This window comes from Zootoca vivipara, chromosome 12, assembly GCF_965207765.1.
Source record: "Zootoca vivipara chromosome 12, rZooViv2.hap1.1, whole genome shotgun sequence".
NCBI classification, from domain to species: domain Eukaryota; kingdom Metazoa; phylum Chordata; class Lepidosauria; order Squamata; family Lacertidae; genus Zootoca; species Zootoca vivipara.
The window spans coordinates 10,756,404-10,777,734 of record NC_142595.1 but is presented as its reverse complement, the minus strand read 5'-3'; the positions used below and the strand labels follow the sequence as shown (position 1 = coordinate 10,777,734).

Here is a 21,331-nt window from a genome sequence, read left to right as displayed (position 1 = left end):
CCTATTACAGAACCAATCATATTACTCTATTTCATCTGCAATCACTACATCAGCATTATATAACATTCTAGAGACATTAAGATGTCCAGAAGTTATCACATGGTTAATAGAGCAAGCATATGTAACTCTGGCAAATTATTTGCTGCTTTCAAGTAATAACATGCTTACAATTGAAACACACCAGTGACCACCCGGTCAGCAGCTCAACATGCAACTTAAACATAAGGGAAGAGCCTTCCATTCCTCAAAATAAGAGGATGGAAATGAAATAGTACCAGTATGCAGTATGGGTGATGTTCAGGCCTGTACTTCTTAACATACAAAACTGCATAAAACTACATTTCCATTAAATTTCCATTATTCTCCTGTGTAACTATTTTATTCCATGAATGCAATCATCATGTTGGGTCATTTGCACACAATCATATTCTATAGCACCACACCATTTCTATGTATATTTGAGGTTTTTATCTTGAGGTACACTGACAGAAGCAATTCTTTAAGCAAAGGTTTTCTAACTGCTTTAACCAAAGGTCAGCAATCTGTACTATCCCTTTTCCCTTCAGTTAACACAGCACTGCTTAAAATGTTCCTCACTCCCACTTTCTGTGGGAGTAACTTAATTATAAACTTACAATATCACAGTTTAAAATGCACCCCCCCCCATACCCAGGTGTGGCCAGTTAATTTAACCTTTTTATCATGCTCCTTAATCACTAGCATCCAGTGACCAAAGCTTGAGTCATGCTATAGGTTGCTCAAAAACAAACATAAAATCAATCTTTAAAAGCTAACAAATAGTATGTCGCAATGAGGTATCATTCTGTGTCAGGTTTTATTAAAATGTTTGTACAGTTGTTGTGTCTTCATATCAATCTAATGACCTAGAGCTATCTTGGACATACAATGTTCCGAGCAAAAAAATATAAAGCAAAAGCCAGCTGTTCTTAAATGTTTGTTTTCTCGGGTTCTTTGTGGTTCTTTTATATCCCTCCCTGTCTCCAACAGGATCAATCTGATCAACAGTCAGACAAAGGCACTATTTTTAATGCTGACCATTTGCAATTCAAACCTAACAGGGTATTGCATTCATCAATAAAAGATAAAGTGGCAAGTGTAGCATTCATTTTCCACTGCGTGTTTTCCTCCTCTGCCATCTCAACTGAAAATCCTCCACTCTATTCTAAAATAAAACTTTATTCTTTTCTCCTGCCTCCCTCACTTGAAAATAATTTGTGACTAAAAGAAGCTTGCTGTAATGTTAGCTAAAGGATACAGCTTGACATAAGAATAAAAAATATTTCTTAAAAACAAGGAAAACCAGTATATACTGCATAATGCATGTAAGTAATATGGTCAACTTTATTTCTATTGGCATGCAAATGTATTTTATTTGCAATATTTAAATATTTGTCACTAAAATAAGGATTAAATAGGCTAGTATAATCAGAATGCTTTTGCTAAAGCAATTCCTCTTGTTCTCCCCCTCTCTGTGCAGCTAAACAGCATTGCAAACCTACCTCTGCATCATACTGAAGGTTATTGTTTCTTAAGGAAGCCTCTCACACACTGCACCATTTTGCCTGTCTTCTGGATGGTGCAGAAGCTGGCAGAACAGCAGGCAAAGGAGTATACTGTAGTCAGCAAATGTCAGTGCTAGCCTCATACTGCAGTCTGTGCATTAAACACACTGAGACCCACAGGTGCCTACGTAGAGCCCTACAGCTGCAGGCAAGCTGTTACGTCTTCTCAGTAGAATGTCTGTGCTCTACTTTCATTCTTCATTAACCCATTGCGTCACGGTAAATCAGCACACCACCACTCCTTAGGATGCTCACGGCAAAATCTCAACTTAAGGAGACAGGATGTATATCAAGCAGCATCAAGGCAATGCATGTCCTGATATCTAAACCAATAGCGAAGGCCAGACAATTATAGCTGTGTGTCACAGTGTGCATATGGATTATGGATATTTTACCTTACCGCGTTAAGTTACTTTAAAGGCACACTCTTGTAAGCTTTTTGCATTACAATGACCATCGTTTTTTAAAGCTTTCGTTTTTAAAATACACAGCTTTAGTGTTTAAAATGCCTGGATGGGTGGCAGAAGAACTCCCATACTCCAAGGACACATGCAAAAATAATACAATTCATCCCAAGGTATTCTGAAAATAAAATACATATATAATGCATAAATGGAATCCCCACAGCTTGATAGGTATAGATTTTGCATACAAATGAACAATGCCTCAGCCGTGACACTTTTTTTTCTCATTGGGGCCAACGGTAGTCATCCACTTATGACTGGAATCATGAAGGAATTAATCCTGTTGCTTCTCATTATTCCTACCCTTGAGATTCAAGCATCACAGGAGGTTGGACTATATGACCCTTGGATCCCGTCCAATTCTACAATTCTGAGAGTCTCGGTTTCTAGTACGTTTTGGCCCAAGGCATTACAATTTTTGACAGCCAGGGAGAAGTAGTAGGTACTGAGACAACCTGGGTTAAAATGCCAGCCCAGGTCACAAAAGTTGAAAGATGTCAGTCACTATCTCTTACCGGTAGCTACATTACAGGTTTGTTGTGAGGACACAAATGGGAGAAGATAATGTGTACCTGCCTGAGTTTCTTACAGAAACGGCAAAACAAAATTATAACAACCCTTTCATCCAAGGGCCTTAGGCATGGTCTCCTCCATTTTATCCTTACAACCGTATGAAGGTAAAGGGACCCCTGACCATTAGGTCCAGTCGTGACCGACTCTGGGGTTGCAGCACTCATCTCACGTTATTGGCCGAGGGAGCCGGCGTATAGCTTCCAGGTCACGTGGCCAGCATGACAAAGCCGCTTCTGGCAAACCAGAGCAGCACACAGAAACGCCGTTTACCTTCCCGCTGTAGTGTTACCTATTTATCTACTTGCACTTTGACGTGCTTTCGAACTGCTAGGTTGGCACGAACTGGGACCGAGCAACGGGAGCTCACCCCATCATGGGGATTCGAACTGCTGACCTTCTGATCGGCAAGCCCTAGGCTCTGTGGTTTAACCCAAGCACCACCCGCGTCCTTATATAACCATATACTGTATTGTTAATTGAAATATGTTTGGCACAAAATCAGCCTGTGTGCTTTTGTGGATGAGGTAGGATCTGAATCCAAATCTCTCCAATAATAATGAAGAACAAACTCAACCTAAACTGTTCAGAAATTTTACAGGTTACATTCATTTTATAGGTTGCTGAATGCTCAAAATGCAATTTTAACCAAGAAGTGTAAGAAACTAGGCTACAGGGGTGATATTCTTAAAATATGGCACAAGATCTTTCATAATACTGTTCAAAACCATCTGCGAAAGCTATAAAACCGTATGGTGGTGGGAGGTTATCTAGCAAAATGCTTGGTACAGTAAAATGGTTGAAGTTACAAAATGTGCTCGCTCTCCTACCAAAATTCTCCATAATTTGTTCTTGTAAGGACAGAAAACAGAGTCCACTACAGAAGCAATTCTGTTTTTTCCCTCGACATGAAGACTCAAAAGCTGCAATCAGACGTGCAATAAATCCCAATCATAGCTAACGGAAATGTGATTTCAGAAGAGGACACTGAAATAACAGGGGGAGATGAAAGAACAGGATAGCTCTTCTATTTTGGTCATCAAGTGGTTAAGGCATTTGTTCTTTCATTTCATTCATTCACTCATTCAATTTCTATCCCATTTTTCTCCATATCATGGTCCCAGGCCAACTTACAAATTCAATTAAAAATCCATCTATCGAAAGAAAAGCTGCAGAAGAGCAGCAGCTGGAAAAGCTGAGGACAAAGGGGGAGGCACTTAACATCCATAATGACTGCTACTACCCCAAGCCTATTTGCTTACTGCTAGAAAGGAGGTGGGCCATGCTGGAACCAACATACATCAAAGGAGGAAGCCCCATCCCTATGAAGGACAACAGGTGCCTGGCTGCTATTTCCAAGGTGCAAGGGTATTCTCCTCTGAAACCTATTGTGAGCAGAGTGAGTCATTGCCAGCAAGGGCAACTTCAAAGGTGGCAAGAGCAGGACATCATAAGGGTCCTCATGCTTTGTTGGTTACTATTGGTCTTTTCTCAAATTACTACACCTAGAGTCTGTACAACTGAATGTGCCAAAGTCAGAGGTGAATGTGGTTAGCCAAGGGTTGGCAACCTAAGGCCCGTGGGCCGGATGCAGCCCAATCGCCTTCTCAATCCGGCCCACAGACAGTCCGGGAATCAGCGTGTTTTTACATGAGTAGAATGTGTCCTTTTATTTTAAAATGCATCTCTGGTTTTTTTGTGGGGCCTGCCTGGTGTTTTTACATGAGTAGAATGTGTGCTTTTATTTAAAATGGATCCCTGGGTTATTTGTGGGGCATAGGAATTCGTTCATTTCCCCTCCCCCCCGAATATAGTCCGGCCCACCACATGGTCTGAGGGACGGTGGACCAGCCCACGGCTGAAAAAGGTTGCTGACCCCTGGGTTAGGCCCTTAGTGTGAGGGAGGCCTTTTATATCTGGGAATTGGTAGTGTGGCAGTAGTCTGTAAGGCAAGAGTAGGAGCCTGTTTCCAGTCTGATTCCTTCACGGGCAACCTCACAGAGAGCACATACCACTGACGACTGTGGCAAAAGTGGGTGTGATCAGACACACACCAGTCTCCATCCTTCCAGGCAAGCAAAAGGTAGTATCACAGCGAAAGGACACAATCCAGTTAGAAAAAACCAGTTGAGGGGGGGATGCAGAGCAGGGCCAATGAGGGGTGTTGCCTGGGCAGAGTTCCAAGGACCAGACAGCAAAGCACCTGGGAGAGGTCATCTGGCTTTTTGGATGATAGTGTCTTTGGTAAGCTGGTAACATATATCTATATCTCCTTGTCATCAAATCAAGTTAGCTGTGAGATCAATATAAACAGGTGTCTCAAGTTCAACTGTCTAGAGGCCAATGAAACTGCAGCTCAATCCAGGTAAGATCAAGGTGCTGATGAGTAAAGATAACAATGGACTGAGAGCTTGGACTTTTATGTGTTTCGGAGGGAACTGCAACCCTATCCCAAAAGAATCATGTCCACAGCTTATGGGTGCTCTACAGATGGATGCTGAAGTAGTGTCCATGGCCTTATGAGGGACGGTTGAGGAAGCTAGGTATGTTTAGCCTAGGAAAAGAGGAGACTGAGAGGAGATATGATAAGCATCTTTAAATATCTCAAGGGCTGTCACATGGAAGATGGAGGAAACTCGTTTTCTGCTGCTCTGGAAGGTAGGACTTGAACCAATGGATTCAAGTAACAAGAAAAAGCACTTGAGGGTGCTGAACAGAGCCAGTGAGAAATATGACTTGGGGAAGATGTGTGGCCTGGACAGAGTCCCAAGGGCCAGATAGAGAGACCTGGAGGTCTGCATTAGGCCTCGGGTTCTCCACTCTGATATGTCCACTATATCAGCAGCATGATGGAATGGACAGAAGCAGCAGAATGTGGTTAATAGTGGGTGATTTCACCCATTCTACTGGACTTAACTGGGAGTGCTTACATGATAATCAAATGGAAGTATCATTGATGTCAGCCGACCAAACAATTGAACTATTTGCTTACAGTGAAATCAGGGGACAGATCCTCTTATGGATCAGGAAATGGTAAAAGCAGCAGAGAGTAGGAATAAATGGCCAGTTCTCACAATGGAGGAATAAGGAAAGTGAAGCACCCCAAAGATCTATGTTGAACCTAATAAATAAATAAATAAATAAATAAAAAATTTCCTCAGCCACCTATAATTTTTATCTTGCTCATAAATGGTTTGGAGTTAGGCGTGAGCAGTGATGGTTGATGAAGCCAAGTTGTTCATCTAATTTGCAGATGACACCAAACTGGGAGGGGTAGCCAATGCCGCAGAATCGGGATTTAAAGTGACCTTACCAGTTTGGAGAACCGGGCCCACACTAACAAAATGAATTTCAATAGGGACAAATGCAAGGTTCTACATTTTGGCAAGATGAACTAGATGCACAAATATGAGGGGGGTTGGGGGGGGGAACACCTGCCTTGTCAGTACATGTGAAAAGGATCTAGGCATCTAAGTAGACCACAAGCTTAACAAGAGTCAACAGTGTGACACAGCAGCAAAAAAGCTAATGCTATTTTAGGCTGCATCAACAGAAGTATAGCATCCTGATCAAGAGAAGTAGTATTACCACTCTATTCTCCTGGAACATGTGCAAAGGAGGGTGACCAAGATGATCAAGGGTCTAGAAACCAAGCCTGATGAGGAACAGTTGAGGGAGTTGGGTATGTTTAGCCTAGAAAAGTGGAGACTGAGAGGAGATGTGATAACCAATGGCTTCAAGTTACAGGAAATGAGATTCCAACTAAGAATTAGGAAGAACTTTCTAACAGTAAGATATGGGGAGGGAACAGAGCACACCTACAAAAGGGGCCCAAGATTATTCCTGATGTAATCCCATGGATTCCTGAATGCTCTAAAGGAGTTTCCAACTGGCAAGGTTGGTACTCCTGTGAAAGCCTTAGTCTAAATGTTCCATCTGATTGTTTCAAAGGGCTACTGACATTATCCCTCCCAATCATTCTGTTCTGCAGGGTGGAGCCTGACTGGCTCTCTGGTTTTCTGGGCAACTGCAGGCCTATGAAGCAAGCAGGATGGCAGCTAGAACACAAATGGCACAAGTCTCAGAATAACGATGATCAAACACAAGAGTTTATTATTGTGCCTACTTTGTGGCAGGGATTGCAGCAATCAAGCTCACTTTTTTGACAGTACTGTATTGCATCTCAAGTCTACCAAAGTTCTGCCAAATAGTGTAACACCTCCAGGTGGTGAAAGCAGGCCTCCATAGGGAGGTGGTATAACCATAAAAAGCCTGCTGCAACAAATCTGTGAGGCACTTTTTGTGGATAAAGTCACTAATATTCTCACTGAACTTAACACTGCTGTTGATATACAGTAGAGTCAATGAAGATATTCAACTCATGCTGTTTGGGATCAGTTTCAGTTAATGCAGCGTCAGTGATATTGCCTCATTTCTATAATGCCCCTTCCCCTTTACAGGTATGCCAGGAGACAACAATGTTCTCATTTCAGCGCCAAGTGAAGACATACCCATTTACCCAACTGTTTTAGCTTTTTAAAGAGTGACTGTTTAAGTCTTCTTCTATTTGGTTGTCTTTTCTGAAGTTTTAAAGATTTTTCTTCTTTACTAATTGTAGTTTATAATAACTATTCTTATCAGTACCAATCAAGGCCAGGTTATAAACAAACACAACCTTTCCATGCAGTTGAAAAAAGAAAAGAAAAAGAATGCTAAAATATATTCTCTCTTTTTTTCTTTTTCTTTTAAATACATTTATATTTTGCCCTTCTTCCATGGAAGTTAAGGCAGTCCACATGGAACTTCTAGTCTCACTTCCAAAGCACTCATCAGACCCACACCCATTTAGCTTCAGTTTTGAAAATTGTATGTTCTCCTCTAAAGCTAAGTTGAAATGAAAAAAAATTAAGCCCCATTTTCCTCCCACGCATTTTTAATCACATAATATTTCAGTTGACTGTGGTAAGTAACTCTGTGAAACTTCATTTGCATAGTATTAAATTAGGCAGTTCTCATTTCCCTGTAGATTAGAAATTACACAGGCTAGCGGTTTTCAAAATTTCAAACTGGTTCAAAAGGAACTATTGCTAGTTCTCTTTGATAAGCTGAAATTTAGTAAGCTTAAAGACATCAAAAAACTGATATTTTTCTACTTCTACAATGGTATATAAGCAATATGTTTTTTTCATAGGAGAGTTGCAGAAGCAAAAGAAGTCTGTTTACAGGAAGCAAAATTTCTAGTACAAGTATGCACACAAATATATTTCTATAGAATGGCACATAGCTATGGGTGCATTACCAGTGTCGAATGTATTTACATCCATCCACCCAAAATACATGCGCATATACCACCACATGCCTGTTTTTAATACATCCAGTACACCAAGTATGCATGGAGAAGGCTGATTTCCACATGCGGGTTATATTTTCTGGATCACAGTGATTATTATTGATATGCAATAGTGTGAAGAAGCAAAGCTTTGATAGAGATGACACAGAAGTCTATCCAAAGACGAAAAGTGTTAACAGTGTCAACCGCTTATAATAACAACAGAGGAAACTACTGTATTTTTCCATGTATAAGACTAGGTTTTTTACCTAAAAAATAATGTCAAAAATTAGGGGGCGTCTTATACTCTGGGCAATCTCACCCCATTTTCTTAAATCTGAGTCCCCCAAAATAGGGGGCGTCTTATACATGGGGCATCTTATAGGCGGAAAAATACGGTAATGTAAAATATAATGACCCACCTGGTCTACAGACATTCTGCAAGTCCACAAAATTCAGAAAATACAAACTGCTTTAAATTCATGATAAATTATACCTCCAGTCCAAGTTACTGCAATAGGTACATGTATGCCCCCTCAATACACTACAGTGGAACCTCGGTTTACAAACACAATTGGTTCCGGAAGTCTGTACTTAACCTGAAGCGAACTTTCCCATTAAAAGTAATGGAAAGTGAATTAATCTGTTCCAGACAGTCCGTGGAGTACTTACACTGAAGCGTACTTAACCTGAAGCGAACTTTTTAATCTGTTCCAGACAGGTCCGTGGAGTGCTCAACCTGAAGCGTACTTAACCTGAAGCGAACTTTCCCATTGAAAGTAATGGAAAGTGGATTAATCTGTTCCAGACAGGTCTGCGGAGTACTTAAACTGAAAATACTCAAACCAAGGCATACTTAAACCGAGGTATGACTGTAATCTTTTTTATGGCAGATTTCGAAAGATTCCTAGAAAGCTACCTGCTATGCAGTCCCACTATTATACCTTAACTAAGTCAATGACATTTGCCTAATTATGGTAACCACTTTTGGTACAAATCTGTGAGAAATGTGGTATATAAAATATGGACCCACTTTGAAATGTCACCCAAGATGTTCCATCCCACCTTCAGTTCTTTCCATCTCACCATCAATCTGAGCATTATATACTCCACCTTGAACATTAATTTCCTTGTTACCACAATTTGATGAATGGGGTGTGTGGGGCTTCAAGACTGCTTACATCAGAAGCCAAGTGAGCATTACACATTCACCTATGCCTTTAGAGTAAGATCTATTTTATACACGCCACACAACACAACCAAGCCTTACACTAAAACTGCATTTGTTCATATCTATCAAGTTGTGACAACCAGCTGAACCATTTGAAATAAGCTTTCTTAAACATCTCCAGATTTCAATGACCAGTTCAATTCTCAGAAGACAACTACTTCAACATAAAAGCACCACAAGCGAAAAGACAGACCTCCTGTTGATTATTACCTGCAGCTCACTGCTGGGTTTCCTAAAATGCTTCATAAAGAAACTACAACCTATTTTCGGGAATGATCCAGTTCTCAGAGAAACCACAGGAGGCACACCACTGCTAGCATACAGACAAGCAGTCACATAACCTGAATACTGCTTACCATGGACACACACATATTCCCTAGTTTATGAACAAAATCTTGCAAATATCAGCCATACTGAGAAATCTCTATGTGGGACAAGAAGCTACAGTTAGAACTGGATATGGAACAACTGACTGGTTCAAAATTGGGAAAGGAGTATGACAAGGTTGTATATTGTCTCCCTGCTTATTTAACTTATATGCAGAATTCATCATGCGAAAGGCTGGGCTGGATGAATCCCAAACCGGAATTAAGATTGCCGGAAGAAATATCAACAACCTCAGATATGCTGATGACACAACCTTGATGGCAGAAAGTGAGGAGGAATTAAAGAACCTTTTAATGAGGGTGAAAGAGGAGAGCGCAAAATATGGTCTGAAGCTCAACATCAAAAAAACTAAGATCATGGGCACTGGTCCCATCACCTCCTGGCAAATAGAAGGGGAAGAAAAGGAGGCAGTGAGAGATTTTACTTTCTTGGGCTCCTTGATCACTGCAGATGGTGACAGCAGTCACGAAATTAAAACACGCCTGCTTCTTGGGAGAAAAGCAATGACAAACCTAGACAACATCTTAAAAAGCAGAGACATCACCTTGCCACAAAGGTCCGTATAGTTAAAGCTATGGTTTTCCCAGTAGTGATGTATGGAAGTGAGAGCTGGGCCATAAAGAAGGCTGATCGCTGAAGAATTGATGCTTTTGAATTATGCTGCTGGAGGAGACTCTTGAGAGTCCCATGGACTGCAAGAAGATCAAACCTATCCATTCTTAAGGAAATCAGCCCTGGGTGCTCGCTGGAAGGACAGATCGTGAAGCTGAGGCTCCAATACTTTGGCTACCTCATGAGAAGAGAAGACTCCCTGGAAAAGACCCTGATGTTGGGAAAGATTGAGGGCACTAGGAGAAGGGGACGACAGAGGACGAGATGGTTGGACAGTGTTCTCGAAGCTACCAACATGAGTCTGACCAAACTGCGGGAGGCAGTGCAAGACAGGAGTGCCTGGCGTGCTATGGTCCATGGGGTCACGAAGAGTCGGACACGACTAAACGACTAAACAACAACAAAAACTTTATATCTAACTTTCAATGTTCACTATACTTTACGATCATGGGTATATTTCAGGAAGGAAACTTCAAATTTCCCTCCTTTTTAAGTATGAGAAGCAGTAGTGCACAGAATGCGGGACAGGGAGAATGCTGCAGAAGTATGTTACATTAGCTGCTTCCTGCACCGCTACCACATGCCGGAAACGGCAGCTCAAATTCTTGAAGGAAACACGCCAGGCTGAAAATCTGTTGCACAGGGGGAGGATAATTCAAGCTTCCCTCTTTTTAAGACTGAACAATGCCCAAGGTTAGTGTCTCGTGCTTTGAGAACTGACACAAACAATGTACTCCATAACTGTTGTCTTTATCACTACCACCTAAACAGAAAATGGCTGTCAATCTCATTAGAGAGCAAGTAAAAAATCTGCCTCCGAGGAGGGGAACCTCTGGTTTCCAGCTTTTTAAAAATGAGAGCCCAATGAGCATGGCATATCGAACAGTGAGAACATATTGGGAGCAATGCACTCCATCTTTTGCTGACTTCACCATTACAACCTGTAAGGATCAATACATATGTAAGGCTCCATTTAGTTGGTTTTACACTCTCCACTGTTCTTTGAAGTATTTTACTTAACAAAATTTGTACACTGCCTACTTGATAAACTTCTAAGCAGGTTAGAAGTTAAAGGTAAAGGGACCCCTGACCATTAGGTCCAGTCGCGGATGACTCTGGGGTCGCGTGCTCATCTCACTCTATAGGCCAAGGGAGCCGGCGTACAGCTTCCAGGTCATGTAGCCAGCATGACTAAGCCACTTCTGGAGAACCAGAGCAGCGCACGGAAACACCATTTACCTTCCCACCAGAGCGGTACCTATTTATCGACTTGTACTTTGATGTGCTTTCGAACTGCTAGGGTTATAAACTTGTATAATTGCCCGTTCCATCATTTCTCCCCTTTAATCTAGAAATTCCAGTTGTTCAAGCCATTCTTCCAAAATACAATCCTCCATTGCTTCTGTTATTTTAGTTTTTCTGTACTCTCTGCCCAGCTCTACCATAAACCTTCAAGAGACAAGGCAATCAGAACTTCCTATTGTGGACGCACCAGAGATGGATATAAAACAGCAATCTGTGAAGCACAGGTGAATTATGAGTAGTGGAAAAATACTTAGGCTCTTCTTCCACCATCTTAACTCCACCATCTGAAGCTGATGAGGTTTACAGTGGTAATACCTTGTTGGAATGCACCTCGGCTAGAAAGGCAACCAAGAGAAAGTATCCTCCAGTTCTGAACCTACACATCAGTTTTGATGAGCATAATCTAAGACATCATGGCTCCTGGGAACTCAATTCCGGTTAATAGCCCCTCACAGTAGTATTTTAAAAGGTACTTGGGATTGGTCTTTTCTTTAGGTTTTTATATAAAATAATTATCAGCAATATACAGATAAAACCAACAGTTTAAAAGCAGATATACATAACTAAATTATATGGCTTGCTGAAAGAAAAAGGTTTAAGCAGGCATCTAATACAGTACTATATAGCAAAGGTTCCTGCCTAATATTATTTACTCCTAATATGAATAAAACAGAGATCTCTACAATGAAACTGCAGCCAAAAGTGGTTCTGAGGCACCTAATAGTTCATGTTATACTTCATACCTCAACATATCCACTAAATCTCTAACAGCAGAATTTACTGTAACTGAAAATCTTGAAATGACTTTATCAGTGGAGGTACAGGAAAGGAGGGGTTCTTAAGATGTTGTTTAACAGAGCTCACAAACCTTCCATGAATATAAATTTAAGTCACCAATGCAGCAGAAGCACATTTAAGGCTTTATATCTTTCCCCTACCGTTAATTATAACAACACTGGCAGACCGGTGATCAGTATAAGAATAAACCGTGAAGATTACAGAATACATTTAGGATTTGTTATATGATCAGATGAGTCATGTATACTTAAGTATGAGTCAGAAAAGTGCAGAGGGAGAAATCAAATAATTTAATTAAATGTCAGAATTATTGATGCAACAGTGGCAGAAAAATAAAAAACCTGGCTTTTCACTCAGTGGAGCATACTTAAATTTAGACTGCTGGTGCTAATTCAGTTTGTGTGCTTAAAAGAAACATAGTTGAAGCCTAACTAACACCAGGAAGCATGATAGTGCTGTGTTTTTTTGTTTTTTTTGTTTTTTTTGTACAGATCACCAGATTGTCATATTATCACTAATCCTGCAGTACCAAAAGTCAAGTCCACATTAAGTCTGTGTTTCCAGCTGTGCAATCATGTGTATGTTTATGTACCCAGCACTTAGCTGACACTCATGGTGCACAGTTTCTTTAAAGCCACAAAGACCATCTATGGGCCAATAAATCATGGAATATGCCCCCTACGCTCAGGAGTCGGTAACACACTTCTAAAAGATAAAGAAACTACAGTGGTCCCTCGACTTACAAACTTAATCCGTTCCGAATGCACATTCGTAGGTCAAAAAGTTTGGAAGTCGAAACGTGGTTTCCCATAGTAAAAAAAATATTCAGAAAAATTCGAGTCGGAAAAACTGCATTTAAAGCCGCCAACAGTTTCCGTTCGGATGTAGAAAAATTTGTAAGCGTGCGGCCATTTGTCCCGTTCGTAAGTCAAAACCTACGGATGTCGAGTAATTCGTAAGTCGAGGGACCACTGGACTGCGCTGGAAAGAACATTACCAACATCACCTTAACTACAACTCCCCCATAGCTGCTAAGGTCCTCTCACAAGTTCCGCAAAAACAAGTTAGAGATGAGCTTGCAGTATCTCCAAATCTGAGAGAGTTGTGTACAGCTATTAACCAAATGAAAAACAACAAAGCCAGTGGACCTGATGGGATACCTGCCGAAATCTTCAAAGTAGGCAGAATTGAACTTACACAACAACTTCACAAGCTCATCGAAAAAATCTGGGAAAGAGAAGAAGTCCCAGCAGACTTTAGGGATGCCAAAATTATCAATCTATTTTTAAAAGGTGACAGAACTGATTGTGGAAACTATCGAGGCATCTCTCTATTAGCTGTGGCCGGCAAAATTCTTGCAAGGATCTTAGCAAACCGTCTGGTAACAATATCCGAGGTGACCCTTCCTGAATCCCAAAATGGTTTTCGGCCTTCTAGGGGGACAGTAGACATGATTTTCACTGCTCAACAGCTTCAAGAAAAATGCAGAGAGCAAAACCAACCCCTGTATATGGTGTTTATTGACCTGACTAAGGCTTTCAACACTGTAAATCGTAATGCCCTGTGGACTGTCCTTCTGAAAATTGGCTGCCCAGATAAATTTGTAAACATCATTCAGCTCCTCCATGATAATATGACAGGAACTATCACAGATAACAATGGCTCTCAAAGTGAACCATTCACAGTGGGATCAGGTGTTAAACAGGGTTGTCTTATTGCCCCAACTCTATTCATTATTTTCATTGCCACGATCCTACACTTTGTCAACGGGAAACTCCCCACCAGAGTAGAAATAATATATCGAACAGATGGAAAGCTCTTCAATCTGAGCAGGCTGAAAGCAAAAAGTAAGGTTACTGTAACTTCCGTCATAGAGCTTCAGTATGCTGATGACAACGTAGTGTGCGCACACTCAGAGGATGATCTCCAAACCATCCAAAATATCTTTGCAGAAGCTTACAAAAAGCTTGGCCTATCACTCAACATCCAAAAAACCAAAGTGCTGCACCAACAAGTACAAAATAACCTCTCTGCAGCACCACAAATCCAACTCAGTGGTGTAACGTTGGAAAATGTTGATCACTTCTCCTACCTAGGCAGTTACCTTTCCACAAGGGCCAACATTGATGCCAAAATCCAGCATCGCCTGAGCTCTGCGAGTGCGGCTTTCTCCTGATTGAAGTGCAGTGTTTGAGGACCAGGACATTCACAGGGAAACCAAAATGCTTGTTTACAAAGCTATTGTACTACCAACCTTACTATATGCTTGTGAATACATGGACCACTTATAAATGCCATCTCCAACTCCTCTAAAGATTCCATCAACAGTATCTCCAAAATTTTTTACACATCACTTGGGAAGACAGGCAAACTAGTACCAGTATACTGGAAGAAGCAAAGATCACCAGTGTTGAAGCAATGATTCTTCAACATCAACTTCGTTGGACTGGTCATGTTGTGCGGATGCCTGATGATCATCTTCCAAAGCAACGACTCTATTCCAAACTTAAAAATGGAAAGCGTAATGCTGGTGGTCAACAAAAGAGGTTTAAAGACTGTCTCTAAGCAAATCTTTAAAAATATAGTATAAACACCAACAACTGGGAAACACTGGCCTGCGAGCGCTCCAGTTGGAGAACAGCCTTTACCAAAGGTGTCATGGGCTTTGAGAAACTTGATCTCAGGACGCAAGCGAGAAACGTGCTAAGAGGAAGGCACACTTGGCAAATCCACACAGTGATCAACTCCCGCCTGGAAACCAATGTCCCCACTGTGGAAGGACGTGTGGATCCAGAATTGGCCTCCACAGTCATTTATGGACCCATTGTTAAAACTGTGTTTATGGAAGACAATCTTACTCGGCTATGAGTGATTGCCAGAGAAGAAGATGTTCCACAGCAGTCAGTGAAACTAATTCTCAGTTAAGTATGCATAGAATTGCAACCTAAAACCTTTACAGATGAGTTGGGTAATGCCAGATAAATCTAGTCTCCTCTTCTGGAAAAAGGTTCAGAAAAGGGCAACCCAAAATGATCAGAAGGCTGAAGCAACTCCCCTATGAAAGGTTAAAATAGGTGGAGTTTTTCTAACATGAGAGTGGGGGAGACATGATAGAAGTGTATGATATTATAAATGGTGCAGAGAATGTAGCTAGACAAAAGTTTTTCTCCCTCTCTCATGATACTAGAATCCAGGACAAATGAAGCCAAATATTGGAAGGTGCTTTTTCCATACAACACATAGTGAAACTATGGAATCTACATTCAATATACCATATGTAGTTATGCCCATCAACTTGGATGACCTTAAAATATTAGACAAATGAGGGATGAAGTCTAGCCATTATGGCTAGCAGTCATTGATATAGTCTCCCCTTCATCCTCTTCCCCACAGGGAAATGAAGGGCTGGGGGGCTGAGGGAGCTGTGAGGGGATATGGGGAAGTTGGGTGAAGTATGATGAAGTTATTTGGGCAATCTGGGAGGAGCAGCTGTGGAAGCTATGGTGGGATGGGTTGGGTTGACTGTGGGGGGAAGAGGGGAGGTGGGCAAGCTGCAGGGGAGGAGGGGGTTGGGGGAAGGTGTAAAGGGAGGAGGATTAGCAACAGGGTAAGTGGAAAGTAGGTGGGATTGCTTACAAGCACATATTAGTCACATTCACACTTCAGTATATTCCGCATGGTTTCACACTCCACAAACAGAACAGCTACTTTGCAATATGCACTAGCCATTAATATTTCTCATTTTTCTATCCCTAAATAACGATGTGCTATAGCAACTGCCTCGTAACATTTAATTAGTAACCAATGAATAAGTACATTTCACAGTTTGAATGCAAATCTTCAAGCTGAACAGAGTTCAGTCAACAGTTCAAAACCTTGAAAAAGTTGAGTTGCAGGCTGCATTTAGTCAATCATTAGTCTGACATATCCATTGGCACATTCTGAAAGAGACATAGAACCTTATGAACTACACAAAGGCAAACAGCTCAAAAGTCTACCAGAGGGGCAGAGGAGCCACACACATTGAGGGAGGCACTCAGTAGCTCATGAGAGCAGAAGTATGGCACGTTAAGGGGCAGACAAGAGTCCAGGGCTACATGCCTAATTAGGGCGCACTGTGCACTGCTTCTGGCCCATGAGCTAACAATTTTCCACCTGTGGTCTAGCTGCTGCAGCATCCTATTTCCCATAGTGGTTTCCCAGAAACCCCTGAGAAGCCTATAAACAAGGCATGAAAGCAATAGTCCTCCCACACTGCTTCCTCACCTCTCCAAATGTAAACTTGGAGGCTCCACACACCCATTATGACTAGTAGCCAGTGAGAGAACTGCAAGCCATCAATTTGCGTAACCCGTTTTAAGTAATCTAGGTTAATGGTCTTGTGGCAATTAAATCCAAAAATCATGTGAGAGTACTATCTTTTGTCCATTCTAAATCATTAGCTGGCCTGTGTTTTAGCATTATTTAGTATTTTTTTTAACCTTTTTTATTATGAGAGAGGTAACTTCACCATCCTCTTTCTCTACACCATGCACAATATTCTACACCTCTACCACTCCCCTTTAGTTGTCCTTGCTCTAACTAACAAAAACCCTACCATTGTGGTCTTACTTCAAATAGAAGATGCTCCAACCCCATGATCATTTTTGGTTGCCTTTTTTTCTGCAGCATTCCCAGTTCTCCAATATTGTTTTTGAAATGTGACAACCAGAACCGTCCACAGTACAGACATGCCTGATTTTTTTGTACTTTTCTTGCAGTTCACAGGTGTTGTTTCTTACAAGGATGCAGGTGCAGCTGCTTTCAGGAGAAGGAAGCCCCCTGCCATCACCATCCCTCTTCTGGCCACAGGAGTGGAGCTAGCTAGGGCTGGAGCCGGGTTTCTCCCCTCCCACTCCTGCAGCCACTGTGACTCGCATGACTGTACTACAGTGGAACCTCGGGTTACATACCGTCCTCCTTATGAACACTTTGGGTAACGAGCTCTGCTAACCCGGAAGAAGGTGCTCCTGGTAGTGAACTTTGCCCCGGGATGCGAGTGGAAGTAGCGCGGAACTGAACCTGCAACATGTCCGAGGTATGCCTGTATTGTAAATGTGGCCATACTACAGCTCTGGTAAAGGCTCTACAATACTGGCAGTTTTCTTTTCCTTTCCTTTCCAATAAACACTATCAGGAAATTTGTCATTTTTGCAGCTGCCACACACTGAGTCAATGTTTTCTTTTTCTTTCTTTCTTCATTAAAGCAGAAAACAGATACATCAATATAGCAAGTAATAAAAAATAAAATATTACAAATACTTTTTACAACCAGGATGATGAAAAGAATTATCTCTGGATATAATATTGAAATTTGTTACTCCCAAGCAATGCAAATAAAGAGTTGTATCCTTTATGTTTGCAGTAGACTCACATGCATTTTCCAAATCACAGTCCATTTTCCAATGAATTTAAATTTGTTTGTTGTTTGAATGAAAATTAATAAAATGGCAAATGTAACATACCATTCCAGAAATGAATTGAGAGGCAGGATATTTTCCCCCATCAGTTGCATTACATTTCTTTTCAGCCAAGCCAATCAGCTTTGATTGTGGGGGTTATACTAGGTATCATACAATTTCCGTGCCGGGGGCGGGTGGGTATATGTTCTGTTAACCATTTACCTTTATATTGAACATGAATCTAGAGAATGAGATCATGCACACATACAACAACAACAAAAGGATTTTGCAGAAAACTAAAACACAAATGAACACATCAGTCTAGGTTGTACTTGCTGTACAGTACAGAAGGATTAATTCCTAGCTAAAAATTCCCAAGTATATCATTACCTAGGGCCACTAAATTTAGAGTGCTTTTAGAAAGCTGCTATACAATGCATTTTGCTGTTCTGACTATGACATACCTATTCTTAATGTAAAATAACTACACTAATTTCTCATGGTTGGATTTCCTTCTGAATTTTAATAATAATAATGGAAAAATATGTTTAGCTTACAGTTCTATTTGCATTTCATACTCCATTAAAAATATGTAAGGTTCTCCCCACTAACAATTTACACAAAAATACTCTGGCACTCCAAGGGATTTTCTTTATACATTCAGAGTATTCTGCTATGGGAAGCACATTTAAGCAAGCTTGTTGTTAGCTCTCAGGTACTCAAAAAACTGCGGGACCTGAACAGGAATAATGATGATAATACTCCCTCTACTCCTTTTTACGTCTCCTCCTCCTCAGCTGGACATTTCTCAAGCTGCCTTAAACTATGCCAGGGAGGAAGCTGTGTTGTTCCTTCTGCAACACACAAAGTTCTCCGTCTACTGGGAGACAAGGGAGATGGAGAACTTAGCACAGTAGGAAAGGCAAGCTCCTGGGATGCTTCTGCAGCCTCTGGCCACTCCTCCTCATCACCCTCAACCAAGTCTGAACTGCTTTCTGCACAATGTTCTTCTTACTCACTAAAGCCTGTTGCTTCTTCAGTATCCAACGATTCCTCAGTATCCCACCATCACTCCCCAGGCTCTGAGCCCTCCTCATCTTGGGCTCCCCTAGGGCGTTCCCCAGCTGGTGCCTCCCACCAAATGCAAGTCCCTGACATTTGCTTTGCTGTTCTTGTTGTTGTTTAGTCATTTAGTCGTGTCCGACTCTTCGTGACCCCATGGACCAGAGCACGCCAGGCACTCCTGTCTTCCGCTGCGTCCCGCAGCTTGGTCAAACTCATGTTTGTAGCTTCAAGAACACTGCCTCAGCTTCAGGATCTGTCCTTCCAGTGAGCACTCAGGGCTGATTTCCTTCAGAATGGATTTGATCTTCTTGCAGTCCATGGGACTCTCAAGAGTCTCCTCCAGCACCATAATCCAAAAGCATCAATTCTTCGGCGATCAGCCTTCTTTATGGTCCAGCTCTCACTTCCATACATCACTACTGGGAAAACCATAGCTTTAACTTTTGTCGGCAAGGTGATGTCTCTGCTTTTTAAGATGCTGTTTAGGTTTGTCATTGCTTTTCTCCCAAGAAGCAGGCGTCTTTTAATTTTGTGACTGCTGTCACCATCTGCAGTGATCATGGAACCCAAGAAAGTAAAATCTCTCACTGCCTCCATTTCTTCCCCTTCTATTTGCTAGAAGGTGATGGGACCAGTGGCCATGATCTTAGTTTTTTTGATGTTGAGCTTCAGACCATATTTTGCGCTCTCCTCTTTCACCCTCATTAAAAGGATCTTTAATTCCTCCTCACTTTCTGCCAGCAAGGTTGTGTCATCAGCATATCTGAGGTTGTTGATATTTCTTCCGGCAATCTTAATTCCAGTTTGGGATTCATCCAGTCCAGCCTTTCGCATGATGAATTCTGCGAAATTGCTGTTCTTACATGGTTGCTATTACTTAGATGGGAAGAACCAATTTCTTCCTTTGTTGATAGGCCAAAAACCTAGATAAAAGTTTAGGAACTTTATATTTCTTGTTTCAGTTTTAAAATGCCAGTTGTTTCCTTACGTACTTTAGACTCTCATGTACCTCAGATTTTATGGTTTGTGCTGTCTCAATAACCTTCTTTTTTATTAATTGGTCCTAAAACAATCCTGGAGCCAATTCAGCCAATCTAGTCCAGTATTCTATTCTCACAGTGGCCAACCAGATGCCTGTGGGAATGCTGGAAGCAAAATGTGAGTGCAACTGCATGACCCCCACTATATGTTCTGCATGTAACAGTAGTTTGGCATGATGTTCAATATGCCAAAATGTTATGATAGATCATTATTTTTATTTATGTTTAAAAAATATGTATTTACATACCACTATTTATGAAAAATATCACAGTGGTTTACAACAATGATAGCAAAGCCACACAGTAATAACCACATAAAAATTAGAAAACAGCTAACCATTATGTTGAGAGGCATTCTTAATGAGTGGAAGAAAGAAGTTTTTAGCAGGCACCTGCTGAATATCTACTGGCAGAATATTCCACAATACTAAGTTGATGATTCTAAAGGCTCAGTTTTTTGTTATCAAATGAGCCTCAATATATCGGGGAATGTCCAGCAGTGTTCCTGCAATTGTTATCAGTAATCAAGCTGGAATATTAATTTTAACAGTCATGTTTAATCTTACTGGTGGTTGGTCTCCATGGTTTCATGCACTGAACTCTACCAGGCCATGTTAAATTATCCTTTTAGTACTCATTCAACAGACTGATGCTAGATCTTCTGCACACAAAGGGCAGTATTCAACACTAGTCCTACTCGGAAAAGATCCACTGAAGTTAATCGACACGACTAACTTAATTGCGGCAACTGAGTGTGATTTTGTTGACTATAATCCATATACAGTGACTCAGCAAAAAGGGTTTTCCCCCTTATGTAAATAATAGTCAGAAATATGTATTCGGCAAAACGGCAACCTTGCCTCAACAGTTGACATGCTAATTGTCCTCTACATGGGACTATATAGGAGGGGCAACATGCCTATCAAGCAGAGTAGCTTCCGTACAGCAGGAACTAGGATAGAACAGAGAGCATAATCACTGACGTTGCCAAGTTTCAATTATGCCTTACATTTCCGCTAGTTGCTTTTACGTTCCACACTCTGTTTTACAAAGTAATAATCCTTCTGCGCTGAGAAGCTGGCTTTTGGTATGTTTTAACTGCAATTTTAACTTTTCCTTTGTATGTAACTTGCCTTGAGAGATCTTTAACATTTTTTTATTTTTTTATTTTATTGTATCACTACTATTTTATTTTAAATAAACAATTACTCTTGTTTCAATACATAGCAGATGATGTGGTTGCAAAAAATAAGAATAAAAGGATGACTGTGGTGCTACCCTAGAAAGTTAGATGCATAGGCACTTTGGCCATGAATTACAACGTATGGACTCCAGAATATGGTTTTTTGTGGGCCCCAAATTTGTAAGGTTTTTGAATGGTTTAATTTAGGTGGGGGGGAGAGATTACTGGCTTTCTGTAAAAAAAATTAAAAAGTATTTGAACAATTGCTTGTGCAAAGCCTTGTGCAAGAGCTTGCAAAAAGAAAAGAACAATTAATTATTTTC

The 21,331-nt window shown here is 41.0% G+C and overlaps 1 protein-coding gene across 9 annotated transcripts in view; it reads right to left on the bottom strand.

The window, feature by feature from the left end:
- The window catches only part of TANC2 (tetratricopeptide repeat, ankyrin repeat and coiled-coil containing 2), a 195,493-nt gene that overhangs the window by 135,848 nt on the left and 38,314 nt on the right, over positions 1–21,331 (bottom strand). Inside the window, exon 1 of one of the 9 annotated variants that reach the window (XM_088655545.1) lies at positions 1,521–1,648. The exons of the other annotated variants lie outside the window; for them this stretch is intronic. The gene's annotated coding sequence lies outside the window, so the exon portion shown is untranslated. Of the gene's footprint in view, positions 1–1,520; positions 1,649–21,331 lie in introns of those variants that run through there. 9 annotated transcript variants of the gene reach the window in all.